The 16,547-nt window shown below is 35.5% G+C and overlaps 1 protein-coding gene across 1 annotated transcript in view; it reads left to right on the top strand.

Annotated features, from left to right (window-relative positions):
- The window catches only part of IQCK (IQ motif containing K), a 155,128-nt gene that overhangs the window by 48,038 nt on the left and 90,543 nt on the right, over nucleotides 1–16,547 (top strand). The window lies entirely within an intron of this gene.

The following is a 16,547-nucleotide window of genomic DNA, read 5'->3' as shown; positions in this document are numbered from 1 at the left end:
AATGAGAATTATTATTTGTTATATGTCTGAAGTCACCAAAATATAAACATTTTGATCCTTCCCTGTAGGTTATTTTCCTTTCACTTTTCTGGTTTCTTTCAATTTATTCTGATGAATTTTCCTATATTTATTGCTAAAATGGGAGCTATGGTTTTATTTTATGGTTGGTTTGGTATGTTCAGTTTGTTTCTCTCCATCATATTGAACACTAGACATTATTAAGTATAATAAGTGAAACACAGGCAAAAGACAATCATACTCTTTTGAAGATTGTTACCTGGGCAACTGACAACAGCGGTTGGTAGGGATGGGATATTTGTGCTCAATAAAGTCAACTGAATATTGGCTGTGATAAGAGTGACTGTGGTGGTTTATTTACTCAGTCAACTATTTTTTACCCCGTGGGCATTTATTTTTTTAGGAAACGTTGGTTGAATGCCTCTTATATGCAAATCACTGTGCTAATATACTGTATTAGAACTGGGTGGTGCTGATTTGGCCAAAGAAGTTCAGACTCTGGAGAATTCCTCATTGCCCTATATACCTTTTACCAAGTTATTTTGTTCTATAGATAAAATAGTTCCAATTTATTCCAACTTGAAAGTCAGCAAAATCAGCCCAAAGGGCAATAAATTAAAACTTTATGTTGCAGGTTGCATAGCAATGTTTCTTATAAATGATTTTGCACAGTGTATTGGTATGCTGGTTTTTTAGCCTCTAGCAAGTAATAATATGTTTTTTTTAAAAAACCAGTACATTTTATATTTATAATGAAATTTAATTCGTTATTCTTGTTGGGTCAACTTATATTTCATCTTTGATATGTTCCAAATAATTCTTTTCCAAAGCAGTAAATAAAAACTGTGTACAAGTTAACTACTAGAAGGTACCTGGATGAAATTTTAAGCTTAAATTTTTTTTATTCCTCATCAAAGAATGAAAAAATTATGTTTCTTAACTATATTAACCTGCATGCCCGATAGGCTTACCTAGTGCTAACTTTTTACTAACTAGTACCTAGTATTTCCTTATGTTACTAGTGTAACCAACTGTTACTTTGAGCTAACAATGAATTAAAATGTTACAAATATACTCAAGTGATTCATTTAACAGGGTTATTTTTTGCCTTTTTTGATTTCATATTTCACTTTCAAATTTGGCATCTGCATATACTTTTTCCCCATTCCTATAATCTTTTGTAGGTTTTCATTCTGAAGGTTTCAAAAATTACGTTATTGATGATTCAATACTGAGACCTATGTTTGATTTCCTTCAACCAGATCTGTTGGACAAGTTTACATTTTACAAATTTTCCCCACACACAGTGTAAATAGAGGTTTTAAGCTGAATAATAACATATGCAACCGCTAAAGTACAAAAACCAAGATGTATCCTGCATTATCCACAGCCTAATTTTCATACAAAATATCTGACAACTACAACAAACACCTGTTGTTTGTTGTAATTTAAATTGTTTTCTTAAATAATCTTTATATTAAAAACATTCATAGTAACTTAAGTGCAATTGCTTATTTGTATTTTTTTCTTGGAAATTCTGTCTTCTCTGAGATTTACAGATCTTTGTACAGCAAGTGTCTCCCCATCAGGATAGGAGCAAGTACTATTTTTCATCTTTGTATCTCTAGCATTTAGCACAGTGTTCTTGTACATAAAATAGTGTGCAAATTACTAGGGTTGAGGTAAAAGATTTAAATTTTCTTATACAATAAACCTTATGACTTTTTGCATCATTAAAACACTTTTCATATACAATATGTCCTTTCTTGCAGACCCATGTTTTACTCAGTTTGACAATGAAGTCAAAAGATTTTGATGTATATTCTTTAATTACTGGAATAGCTGGGTGGTCCAGGGGATAGAGCACTGGGTCTAGAATAAAAAAGGCCTGAGTTCAAATCCACTCTCAGATATTTACTGTGTGACCCTAGGAAGTCATTTAACCTGTATTTGCCTCAACTTTATCATCTGTAAAATGAGGATAATAATGGCACTTACTTCACAGGGTTGTTGTGAAGATAAAATGAATATTTGTAAAGCACTTAGAATAGTGCCTGGCACATAGTAGGCACTCTCAAAATGTTAGCTATGTTGATGATAATGATGATGATAATACACATTGGGTATTAATTTTACCTTTGATGAATAGTCTGTTTTCCCAAGTTTAGCCAACATGACCTTGTTCCACGCCAAACATCACAAATGTTTAAGAAATTTATACATGAGATGAAGATAAATATGTATCAGTGGCCTGGAAATTTGCCTTATTTAAACAATATTGAAAATCTATGGACTTCAGGCAAGATTAGACTTGGAAAAATAGACTGCCAGAAAGGAGGACATACTGCATATGAAAAGTTTTTTGAAGATATAAAAAATTGTAAGGTTTATTATATAAGGAAATAAATTTAAGTATTTTATTTACCTTGACCCTAATAATCTGCACCCCGCTGTGTGCCAAAGTACTATACTAAATACTAGCGGTACAAAGTTAAAAAACCAGCACTGGCTCTCAAGGAGCGTCTGTCTAACTGGGAAGATACTGACTGTGTACAGGCGTGTAGATCTCTAGCGTAGACTGGACATGAACTAAAATGTATTTACAATGAGGAAACAAGAAGAAACAGTTAGTTCTTTGTAAAATTAATAAATGAAAACTTTAGGGAGGTCAGCATGGAGCAGGAGAAAAAGTCCTAGGGGAATGGGGTTCAGACGCAGCCTCAGATACTTAACTAGCTGAAGAACTAGCTCAGAAACTTAACTAACTTAACTTAACTGCCTGTCTGTCTATCTATCTGTCTGTCTGTCTGTTTGTCTGCCTGCCTATCTGTCATCAGTCTATCTTTCTAACTCCCTTGTCCTAACTCAACTTCACTGTGCTGTTACCTCATCTGTAAAATGAGGGCATTGGACTCACCCTGCAAAGTCCCTGACAGCCCTAAATCTATGACCTTTTGATCCTATAGACTTACCTTCAGAAAAACCATAGATATTTTATGACAGTTGCCTTTAAGTATGCCCTGACTAATGTAGCATTTGAGGCTCAAATCATTGTAAATGAATGCAGGTCATAAAATGACATTTTTTTCTTTCTAACAGATGTTTTAAATGATGATTTTGAGTCACTAAATAAGTGATTGTTTCTTGATGAAATCACAATTTTCTGTCAGTTTAGGTAAAATGACTTACTATTAATGAAATGTAGCATTTTTACTGAACATTTAAATAAATAGATTTCATGTAGTACTTTACTAATATCTGCTATAGAAAGCACAGCAACACTTTTATATTAGTCTTAATCTGATGAAAAATATGATTCCATGAACACTATTAAAAGAAGAAAGAGGAATTTTTTTGGTTGTTAGAAGTTATATAATGTGGAGAAATTTGAAATTTTGAAACAGTAACTCGTGATGAAAATTTTAAACTCATAAATAACTTAAAGCATATAAAATGTACACATTATATCTATTGGGGAAGCTAAGTAACAGAATGGAAAGAACACTGGCCATGGCCTTGGGAGGATCTGAGTTCAAACCTGGCCTCAGATACTACCTGTGTGACCTTGGGGAAGTCATTTAACCCCAATTGCCCCCTACATATACATACACATATATAGGTATGTGCATGTGTATGTGTGTGTGTGTGTGTGTGTGTATAAATTTATGAAACTATATAAGGGAAATCATGATAATATAGATGCTCTAGCTCCACTTATTGAAACCAAGAGAGGAGAGAGTTTCAAGTAGAATGAAATAGTCAAATATCCTCTGAAGAGAATCAGGACTGAAAAAACAAGCAAACAAATAAAAGCCTATTGAATTCAGTTGAAGATCAGTAATGATTTTCAAAAAGTAGTTTTTTTGGAATTGTGGGGTAAAATATTATAACAGATTAAAGAAGTACTGCAGATTTATATGAACTGGTGCAAAATGAAGTCAGCAGAACCAGGAGAATATTGTACATAGTAACAGCAATATTGTACAATGATCAGCTGTGAATGACTTAACTATTCTCAGCAATACAGTGATTCAAGACAATTCCAGAGGACTGATGATGAAAAATACAGTCCTAGAAGGGGTATTGCTGGTTCAATGGGTATGCACATTTTTGTAGCCCTTTGGGCATAGTTCCAAATTGCACTCCAGAATGGTTGGATCAGCTCACAGCTCCACCAATAATGAATTAGTGTTCTAACTCTCTCACATCTTCTCCAATATTTATCATCTTCCTGTTTTGTCATGTTACCCAATCTGATAGATGTGATGTGGTACCTCAGAGTTGTTTTGATTTGCATCTCTCTAATCAATAAGATACAGTTTTTTTCCCACTCAGTTTCACAGACTCCCTTGAAATCTGTGGACCCCAGGTTAAAAATCTCTGGTATAGACTATTTATTAAATTTTGTGGTTAAAGGAAGAAAATGTGGCTCAGAACACACCCTTCCTTCCACCCCAAGGTGGCCTTCCAAGGACTCACACAGAACTGATTCTTTTTCTGGAGGTCCTGATGTCAAGTGGATCTGTTTATCTCCTTGGCTTATTGCCCCCAACTTGGAGTTTTATGCCATTTCTGTTACCAGTTTATGTTTATGTCTTCCCAAGTGTAGATACCAGAGTTCCTTTCCACAAAGACAGTCAGTGTGCAATATGAGTATCAGGTGTGAGGCAGTTTTTTATTTCCTCTCCCACAGAAAATGTGTAAGGCAAAAGCATTCAGGTACCCATGAACAAATATAGAAACATAATACACTCAAATAATAGAATTCATTCTCACCCCAAAGTAAAGGCACTTTTTGGAACTGCTAAATAAACACTTTCTATTATTCTCAAACTTGTGCTGATTGAGCAGCTCACAACATCATTATGAAAAGTTGATGAGTTCTAGATCTTCTCACCCTTTGTGGTATGGCTTCAGTCTTCCAGCTGGAGGGCAATTCCCACTGTGCACCATCTTTTTTTCTTCTCTGAGAAGTGCAATATTAAGGGAATCTCCCCATAAGTGGCAATATCTGACTTTCCAAGTCAGGAACTCATGAATTTAAAATTAGTGGAGTCTGTGGGGCTGGACATTGTCCATTCTTAGTCTTTCTGACCTGTGCTAGAAAAGGAAACAAAGTCACAAGAAAGCAAGTGGGAATTGGAAATCTAGGAACTCCCATCTCTGACTCTCTTGGGCAAGCATCAACACATTGCCATGTTCTTCTGCCAGTCACCATTCTTTTTCTGATAAGAAAGGACAGTTTCCTTTCATTCTTCCACTCTTATTACATCCCAGTCTAGAAGCTGAAGGGAGAGAGAATGTAAGAAAACAAGAGAGTATCACAAAAGGATTGACTCTTTCTCCCACAAGCTCCTGATTCTCACTCATCTGAGCATTAGGAAGAGTCTTTATTATTTAAGGCCAAATATGAAGTTGATTAGGCACACACCTACTTCCATGGGATGTGCCCTTATGTTAAGATCTGTGATCAGTAATTTCTTCATCTTGATTGGGAGAATTCAACAAATTTATCACAGGCTTCCCTGTTCAACTTCTATCATACTCTCTCCCTTTAGTTAAATATTTGATGTTCCTCATATTTCATGTTCCCTGATGTTTCAGGATGTGTTTAGGGGTTTTATTTGCTCATGTCCCTAAGTCAGGATGACTCTCTTGGACTTCAGGAGGCTCCAGCAGTTGTCCATTAGACACAGTTCTTGATTTCCTTTCTGTCACCCTCAAATACATAGTCAAATTCAGCAAGCAACAAAGGTACATAAAGTTCCTATAACTTACCAGTGCCTTGGTGCTTATAAAGGCCTTCCCCAAAAACAATTAGGATAGAAAAAAACAACTAAGAACAAAATAAACAACTAAAAGTAGCATACAAAATGGTGTAAAAATCATTATAAAATGTAAAACATTGTATCCTAGCCCTAGAACACATATTTGATATCAACCAAGTATTTATTAAAACAGACGTTATGCTTGGGTACAAGTACAGAGAACTAAACAATCCTTACTTGCAATAAGCTTATATTTAATAAGTGAGATGATAAAAGCATATGAAATTTATATACAGCAAAAATAGAAAGTAAATAAATATAAATATGTATAGTAGTTCAGTGCAAGGTGGTTAAGGAGGCAGGGCCCTGGCAATTGAGGGATCAGGAGAGGCTTCATGTAGAACATAGTGCCTGAGAAGAATCTTAAGAGAAGGGAAGTACTCATTGATACAGAAATAAGGAGGGGGTGCATTCTAGGCATGGAGGATGGCCGCTGAAGACATAGAGACAGGAGAACAGTGTAGTATCACATATCAGAGAGAAAGCTAGTTTGACTGGATCACAGATTATGAGATAGGGAACACTGCTCAATGAGGCTGGATGGGTTATGTAGGAATTTAAGGATGAGGAGTTTGTATTTTATTGTAGCAGAAAGAGGAAGCTAGTGAGGTTGTTTGAGTAGGGGAGTCATGATAAGATCTGCACATAAGGGAAATTATTTTGGCAGCAGTATATAGAATAGATTGGAGTGGTGGAAAGACCTGAAGCAGGGAGAGAAATTAGGAGGCTGTTTCAATAATATGGAGTTGAGTGGGCCTAAACTAAAGTGATAGCTGTGTGAATGGAGAGAGGAGGTTGGATTCAAGAGATCATTGTAAAGGCTGAAACAGCAAGTTTTAAAAACTCACTGGGTATGTGGGTGTGGGGTTGTAAGGCGTTAAGAATAATGTTGAAGTTACAACCCTGGGAGATTGGAAATATTGTAGTGCTTTTATCTGAAGTAGGGAAGTTTGGAGGAAGGGAGAGCATAGGGGGAAAGATAAGGAATTCAGTTTTAGACATGTTAAGTTTGAGATATCTTCGTGAAATAGTTTAAAGTGTCCAATATGCAATTGAAAATGGAAGACTAAAGCTCAGGGGAGAAACTACAATATAGATGCACCTGCACTGAGATAATAGTTAAACTCTTGGGAACTGATGAAGTCACCAAGAAAGAGTACAGAGGGAGAGGAAAAGAGAACCTAAGACAGAAACTTGAAGGACATCCACAGATAAGGGCATGATCTTGATGTTGAGATAGCAATGGAGACTGAGGAGAGGTCAGATAGAAGTAGAAAGGAAGTCAGTGTTACAAATTGTAAACTCAGAGAGGACAGCGTATCCAGGAGGAGAGGATCATCAATAGTGTCCAATTCAACAGACAGATTGAGAAGAATAAGAACTGAGAAAAGATAATCAGATTTGGCAATTAGGAGATCACTAGTAGCTTTATAGAATGTACTTTCCGTTGAATTGTGAGGTTGAAAGCCAAATTACAAAGATTTGAGAATTGAGAGAGAGGAGGAAAAGTTGAAGCAAAGAATGTAAATAGTTTGTTTTTTTTTAAAAAAAGGTTTTTTCCCCCTAATAAACATAAATACAATTTTTAACATTTGTTGTTAAAGTTTGAATTTCAAATTCTCTCCCCACTCTCCTCTTTCCTCCCTGAGATGATAAGTAATCTAATATAGGTTATACATGTGTAATCATGTAAAACATTTCCATATTAGTCATTTTTTGATAAAAAAATAGAAAAAGAAAGGAAGAAAGTGAAAAATAGTATATTTTAATCTGCATTCAGACTTCCATCAGTTCTTTTTCTGGGAGGCAAATAGCATTTTTCATCATGAGTCCTCTGGGATTGTCTTGAATCATTATGTTACTGAAAATGGCTAAGCCATTCACAATTCTTCATTTTACTGCTGTTATGGTGTACAATGTTCTCCTGGTTTTGGTCACCACTTTTATTCAATATAGTGCTAGAAATGTTAACATTAGCAATGAGAAGAAAAAAAATTGAAGGCATTAGAAAAGGCTAAGAAGAAACAGAAAAATCTTTGTAGATGATATGATGGTATTCTTAGAGAATCCTAGACAATCAAGTAAAAAACTACTTGAAATAATAAACAACTTTAACAAAGTTACAAGATATAAATGTAAAATAAGCCCACATAAATCATCAGTTTTTCTATATATTACTAACAATACCCAACAGCAAGAAAGAGAAAGAGAAATTCCATTTAAAGTTACTGTTGACATTATAAAATATTTGGAAGTCTGCTTGCCAAAACAAACCCAGAAGTTGTATGAACACAGTTGCAAAACACTTTCACACAAATAAAGTCAGATCTGAGTAACTGGAAAAACATCAGTTGCTAATGGGTAAACCAAGCTAATATAAATAATGACAGTTCTACCTAAATTAATTCACTTATTCAGTGCCATACCAACCAAACTACCCAAGATTATTTTATAGAGCTAGAAAAATAATAACAGAATTCATCTGGGAGAATAAAGGTCCAGAATATCAAGGGAATTAATGAAAAGAAATGCTAGGGAAGGTGGCCAAGTCATACCAGATCTAAAATTGTATTATAAGGCAGCAATCATCAGAAGTACTTGGTACTGACTAAGAAATAGAGTGGTGGATGAATGGAATAGATTTAGGTACAGAAGACATAGTAGTTAATGAGTTACTAATCTAATATTTGATAAACCCAAAGATCCCTGCTTCTAGGATAAGAACTCACTATTTGACAAAAACTACTGGGAAAACTGGAAAATAGTATGGCAGAAACAAGGTATAGACCAACATCTTACACTGTATACCAAAATAAAGTCAAAATGGGTACACCATTTAGATATAAAGGCTCATACTCTAAGCAAACTGGCAGAGCAATGAATACTTGTCAGATTTATGGAGAATGGAAGAATTTATGACTAAACAAGAGATGGATAATTTTGATTACATTAAATTTGATTACATTAAAAAGTTTTTGCAAACAAAGTCAATGCAACCAAGATTAGAAGGAAATCAGAAAGCTGGGAAATAATTTTTACAACCAATGTCTCTGATAAAGGCCTCATTTCTAAATAGAGAGAACTGAGTCAAATTTAAAGAATACAAGTCATTCCCCAATCGATAAATGGTCAAAAGATATCAATAGAAGTTTTCAGATGAAGAAATGAAAGCTATCTGTAGGCATAGGAAAAAAATACCTTAAATCTCTATTGATTAGAGAAATGCAAATGAAAATGACTTTGAGGTACTATATCATACCTGTCAGATTGACTAACATGACAAAACAGGAAAATGATAAATGCTGGAGAAAATGTGGAAAAATTGGAACACTAATCATTGTTGGTGGAGTTGTGAACTGATCCAACCATTGTGGAGAGCAATTTGGAAGTATGCTCAAAGGGGTGTACATACCCTTTGACCTAACAATACCATTTGTAGATCTTTATCCCAAAGAGATCATAAAAATGGGAAAAGGACCCACATGTACAAATATATTTATAGCAGCTCTTTTTCTGGTGGCAAAGAATTGGAAATTGAGGGGATATCTGTCAATTGGGGAATGGCTGAACAAGTTGTGGTATATGAATGTAATGGAATACTATTATGCCATAAGAAATGATGAGCAGACAAACTTCAAAGAAACCTGGAAAGACTTATAGGAACTGATGCTGAGTGAAATGAGCAGAACCCAGAGAACATTGTACACAGTTACAGCCATGCTGTATGATGACCTACTTTGTTAGACTTAACTCTTCTCAACAATGCAAGGTTCTAAGACAATTTCAAAAGGTTCATGATAGAAAATGCTATCCACATATTGAGAAAGAACTGCAGAGTCTGATTGCAGATTGAAACATACTTAGTTCTTCTCAGCAATGCAAGGTGCTAAGTGAACTCCAAAAGCCTCATGATGGAAAATGTTATTCACTTTCAGAGAAAGAACTTTGGAGTTTGAATGTAGATGGAAGCACGCTATTTGCTTCTCCCCTTTTATTTTGTTTTGTTTCTTCTTTCTTGTGGTTCATCCCATTGGTTATAATTCCTCTTTACAAGATGACTAATGTGGGGGCAGAGTCAAGATGGTGGAATAGAAAGATGCACATGCACTTGCTCTTCCCGCACAGCCCACAAAATACCTGTAAAAAATGACTCAACAAATTCTAGAGCAGCAGAAGCCACAGAACAGCAGAGTGAAAGAGATTTCCAGCCAAAGGTAACCTGAAAAGCAGTAACCAGGAGGAATAGGACCAGAACAGGCCTCTGGGGCAGAATTCCCAGCAGAGAGGGTCTCAGATCCCTCAACCGACAAGTGCCGAAGAAAGCTTCAAAGGTCAGTAAGAGGGCTTTCCCAACTGGACAAGAGGGGACCAGGGTCCCTCCCAGCGTTGGCCCCAGGTGGTAGCAGTGGTAGCGGGGTCAGCAGGGGTGGCAGAAACAGGGTACATCCATTTGTGAAGCACATGGCCTAAAGCCCCTGGGGGAATTGAGCAGCTGATCTGAATCTCAGCCCTAAGCATGGTCCTGGGGGGAGGAGGAGCACTAGAACCCTCCTCTTGACAAAGAATTCAGAAGTCAAGTAACTGGCTGGGAAAATGCCCAAAAAAGGAGGAAAAAATAATACCATAGGAGGTTACTTTCTTGGTGAACAGGTATTTCCTTCCATCCTTTTGGATGAGGAAAAACAATGCATACTGTCAAAGGAAGTCAAGGGTTCTGTATCCAGTACCTCCAAAAGGAATATACAATGGGCTCAGGCCTTGGAAGAGCTTAAAAATGAATCAACAGCTTGCTAAAGGAGACCTAAAAAAATGCTGAGGAAAATAACACCTTTAAAAATAAGCTAACTCAATTGGAAAAAGAGGTCCAAAAAGCCAATGAGGAGAAGAATGCTTTAAAAAGCAGAATTAGCCAAATGGAAAAGGAGGTTCAAAAGCTCACTGAAGAAAATAGTTCCTTAAAAATTGGAATGGAGCAGATGGAGGCTAATGATTTTATGAGAAACCAAGAAATCACAAAACCAAACCAAAAGAATGAAAAAATGGAAGATCATGTGAAATATCTCATTGGAAAAACAACTGACCTGGAAAATAGATCCAGGAGAGACAATTTAAAAATTATGGGACTAGCTGAAAGCCATGATCAAAAAAAGAGCCTAGACATCATCTTTCATGAAATTATCAAGGAAAACTGCCCTAATATTCTAGAACCAGGGGGCAAAATAAATATTGAAAGAATCCACAGATCATCTCCTGAAAGAGATCCAAAAAGAGAAACTCCTAGGAACATTGTGGCCAAATTCCAGAGTTCCCAGGTCAAGGAGAAAATATTTCAAGCAGCTAGAAAGAAACAATTTAAGTATTGTGGAAATACAATCAGGATAATACAAGATCTAGCAGCTTCTCCATTAAGGGATCGAAGGGTGTGGAATATGATATTCCAGAAGTCAAAGGAACTGGGATTAAAACCAAGAATCACCTACCCAGAAAAATTGAGTATAATACTTCAAGGGAATAAATAGTCATTCAATGATACAGAGGACTTTCAAGAATTCTTGATGGAAAGACCAGATCTGAATAGAAAATTTGACTTTCAAACACAAGAATCAAGAGCAGCATGACAAGGTAAACAGGAAAGAGAAACCATAAAGGACTTTCTAAAGCTGAACTGTTTACATTTCTACATGGAAAGATAAGATGTGTAACTCTTGAGACTTTTCTCAGTATTTGGCTAGGTGGAGGGAATATACACACATACACACACACACACATATAAACAGAGAGCACAGGTTGAGTTGAATCAGAAGGGATGATATCTATAAAAAATAAAATTAAGGGATGAGAGAGGAATATATTGGGAGGAGAAAGGGAGAAATGGAATGGGGCAAATTTTCACTCATAAAAGAGATAAGAAAAATCTTTTTCAATGGAGGAGAAAAGGGAGGAGGTGAGAGGGGAAAAGTGAAGCTTACTCTTTTCACATATGGCTTAAGGAGGGAATAACATGTTTACTCAATTTGATGAAAATCTAGCTTACACTACAGGAAAGTAGGGGAGAAGGGGACAAGTGGGGTGAGGGGGATGATAGAACAGAGGGCAAATGGGAGATGGGAGTAATTATAAGTAAATACTTTTGGGAAGGGACAAGGTCAAATGAGAGAATAGAAAAAATGGGGGACAGGGTAGGACGGAGAGAAATATAGTCAGTTACACAACATGACTATTATGGAAGTCTTTTGCAAAACAACACATATATAGCCTGTATTGAATTGCTTGCTTTCTCAGTGGGGATGGGTGGGGAGGGAGGGAGAGAAGTTGGAATTCAAAATATTAGATATGAATGTTGAGAATTGTTATTGCATATAACTGGGAAATAAGAAATACAGGTAATGGGATATAGAAATGTATCTTGCCCTACAAGAAAAGAGAGAAGATGGGGATAAGGGAAAGGTGGGGTATGATAGACGGGAGGGCTCACTGAGGGAAGGGGTAATCAGAATGCAAGGTGTTATGGGGTGGGGGAAGGGGAGAGATGGGGAGAAAAATTGGAATTCAAAATTTTGTGGAAATGAATGTTGAAATCTAAAACTAAATAAATGAAACCATAAAAAAAAGATGACTAATGTGAAAATATGTTTAATATGAATGTGTAAGTAAAGCCTATAATAGACTACATGTATCTTGTGAAGGGGAGAGAAGTGGAGAAAATGTAAAACTCAGAAGCTTGTGGAACTGAATGTTGAAAACTAAAAATAGATTAAAAAAGAAAAAATCCTCAAAATAATGTAAAATTAAGCAAATAATAGGAAAGGTGAATGGGTAAAAATCTATATATGTACTAAAAATGAAGGATTTCAAATTTGATACTTCAGAAGCTCTACTTTTTCTTAGCGAAAAAAATTTTTTTTTAAAGGGACATGTTGTTATAGAATGGGGCAATGGATTACTGGGTCTGGAATTAAGAAAACTCTTTCCTCTTCATGAGCTCTCTCTGGCTTCAGACACTTAGTAGCTCTGTGACGCTCAGTTTTCTCATCTGCAAAATGAACTAAAGAAGGAAATGACAAATGTCTCCAGTACCTTTGCAAAGAAAAGCCCAAATTTGGCCATGAAGAGTCAGACATAACTGAGCAACAACCAAGTAATAGAATGGAAGAATAGAATTCAGAACATATGGTTCATCTTTTGTTCTTGAAGCGGACCATGACATCAGGAAGATGATGATGGCATGACTTTCAAATGAATTGGATTTAAGTGAAGGAGGGCTATGCAGTCACCAGCCTTTTTTTCTCCTCTGGAGCCATTTAGGTCCAGTAGCCAGATATATATATATAGATCAGAACAACTGGAAATAACCCAACTTTTAATAGAAGACCAAGTGTGGCCTTTTAAGCAAAAGTTCTTACTTTGACTGAGGCAATGCCCATTCAGTGATTAGGGCTATTTAAGAAGTAAGTCATGGGATGGCCCCTTTAATAAAAAAAAAAAAAAAAAATCTAGCTGAGAGGGGAAGACCCTCAGGGTGTCTGGCCAAAAGAGATATAATTACTATTTACATTCACTCTGAGCCATTGGGGCCCAAACAATAACCTTTAAGTAGTGTTTGACTAGGGACCCTTTGTTGGCCAGTCAGTGAGAGCCAGAATAAATTGGGTTTAAGGCTAGGCTTTAAGAAAGAAATCTAATCCGTAAACCCCAAGATATCTAGGTAGGTTTCAGAATTCAAATTTATCTTCTTTTGGACAGAGTAATCTCAGGTAAGGGCATAATATCTCACGTGGGGAGAAGAGAGGATGAACTGATCAGTTAGGTCCTTAGTGGGACAGTTTAGAATACTCACAGGTTGTGCTTTGTCCTTCATTCTCAAAGAGCAAGATGACATAAGGAAGATGATGCCATGACATGTAAATGAATTGGATTTAAGTGAGGGAGGGCTGTGCAAAATTACCAGCTTCACTTTCTCCTCCGGACCCATCTGGATCCAGTGGTCAGATATTGATCAGGACAACTGGAGATGGCCCAGCAGAATTCAAAATAGACAAGACTAGAAAGCTATACAAATAAAGAGGACAAAGTACATGAAAGAGGGTGCTGTCAGACTAAGAGTCTCAATTTAATTAGAATTAAATAAGAAAATTCAAGAAACAAACAAGAATAGGGTAGAGAGCCTATGGATATTGACTAGCATCACATGAATATAAACAAAAGCTAATTTCAGTCAACTAATGTTGACTTAAAATAGGAAGTGAGTAAAGATCATTACAAAGGAAACGAAAAGAAGAAAGCAAGTCTTACAATCATTGCTTTAACTGTGAACATACTAAGAATCCAATAATAAGAAAGAAAATATCAGAATGGATATGAAAATGAAACCCAGCAATTGTACGTAAAGATATATATATATGTATACATAAATATACATACATATATGAAAGAAAGGGTAAAAAAAAATGAAGATACATACATAGCACAAATGAGTTTTGTTTTTATTCATTCATTTCAGTCATGTCCAATTCTCCATGATCCCATCTGGGATTTTCTTGGCAAAGATACTGGAGTGGTTTGCCATCTCCTTTTCCAACTTATTTTACAGATGAAGAAATTGAGGCAAATAGGGTTAAGTGACTTGTCAGGGTTACACAGTTTGTAAGTCTCTGAGGTTAGTTTTGAACTCAGGAACATGGGTCTTTCTGACTCCAGGCCCAGCACTCCATCCATTGCACCACTTTGCTGCTATGCAAATGAGAAACTAGAACAAAGTTGACCATACATCAAGGGATTCCAAGAAAAAATTGAAACCACGTTATCAGACAAAGCAAAAGTAAGAATTCACTATGTCAAGAGTGACAAATAGGAAGATAACATTATGTATAAAGGTGCTACAAACAAAAAGACAATATCATCATTATTAAACTTATATATACCAAATGGCATCCAAATAAATAAAGGAAAATTAATTATACTACAAAAAGACCTAGCTAATTGCACAGTAATTATAGGGGATTTTAATATTCTCCTTTCAGAACTTGATACATTCAGCAAAAAGGTTATCAGAAAGGAAAATAAAGAATAAAGTATGGGCATGTCTTCGGGATATTTCAGGTGTGGTTCCAGACCACTGCAATAAGGCAAAAATAGCAATAAAGTAAGTCTCCAACTTTTGGTTTCCCAGTGCATATATGCACTATACTATAGTCTATTAAGTATACAGTATTATTATGTCTAATAAAACAATGTTCATACTTAACTAAAAATACTTTATTGTTAAAGAAGAAAAAGCTAACCTTTCAGGTAATTGAAATCTTTTTGCTGTTGGAGGGTTCTGCCATGAAGTTGATGGTTGCTTGACTGATCAAACTGGTGGTTGCTAAAAGTTGGTGGCGTTGGCAGTGTCTTAAACTAAGTTTTCTGGGTTGATTGATTTTTCCTTTCATTTGAGCAATTAGAGGCCATTGTAGGATTACTAACTGACTTCATTTCAATATTGTTGCTTCTCAGGGAATAGGGAAATGTGTGGAGAGGGAGAAAGATGGAGAATGGCCAGTTGGTGGAGAAGTTAAAACACATGTACTTATCAGTTAAGTTCTTTATTCATATAGGTTCATGGTTTGTGATACCCCAAAACAATTACAATAGTAACACCAAAGATCACTGATCATAGACCACCGTAACAGATATAATAATAATAATAATGAAAAAGTCTGAAATATTGTGAGGATTATTGCCAGAATATAACACAGAGATACAACATGAGTACATGCTGTTGAAAAAATGATGCCAATTTGTTAAAAAAAAAAAAAACAAACCAAGGAAACCAGTATATATGAAGTGTAATAAAATGAGGTATGCTTAAAGTGGCAATGTTAGATTTGAAAAACTGAAAATGAAAGAATGAATATACATTTTTAAAGCATGACCCTTACAATTATAAAGCATGTACTAGGGAGGAAAGAAATGATAAATAAATATAAATGTCAGAAATATTAAATATTAATAGGTCATAATGCAATAAATAAAGTAATAGAGAACCCAACCATAACATTTAGATTAATGGAGACATTAATGACGTCATGAATAATGAGTGGATCAAAAACTAAATCATAGAAAGAATTAACAACTCAAAGTTTGGTAAATTAGAAAACACAGAATATTTAGGAAAGGACTCATTTGATAGAAACAAATTTCTGGGAAAAGTGGAAAGCAGTCTGACAGAAATTAGGCTTAGACTAACATACTATATTCCATAATAAATTCAGAATAAATACTTGTTTGTGATATTAAAGATTACACTACTAAAAATTACAGGAGAAATAGATCAAGGTTATTTTAAAAATAACTTTGATTCAATGAAATGGGAAAGCTTTTGAACAAACAAAATTGTTACACCAAGAATAAAAAAGGAAGCAGTCAAATAGAGGAAAAAAAATCTTTGTATCAAATTTCTCCAGTAAAGATTTGGCATCCAAGATATAGTGACAGCTATTCTCATTCTCATTTTTTCTCTATCTGTCTATAATATGGTTGGTTGTCATCCTTTGTCTTCGAAGAGGACCAAAATGACATCATCATGATAAAGTGAAATTTCAGTGTGTCTGACCAATATGAGCTCAGAATGCTATAGATTGGGCACAGATAGTCCATGTTAATATTTGGGGTGGATATCCCAAATTTACATATCCTGCGTTTACTTTGTGCTGTCTCAGT

This window comes from Notamacropus eugenii, chromosome 3, assembly GCF_028372415.1.
Source record: "Notamacropus eugenii isolate mMacEug1 chromosome 3, mMacEug1.pri_v2, whole genome shotgun sequence".
Classification (NCBI taxonomy): Eukaryota; Metazoa; Chordata; class Mammalia; order Diprotodontia; family Macropodidae; genus Notamacropus; species Notamacropus eugenii.
Note: the sequence above shows the minus strand (reverse complement) of the source record. Positions and strands in the feature narration are given on the sequence as shown.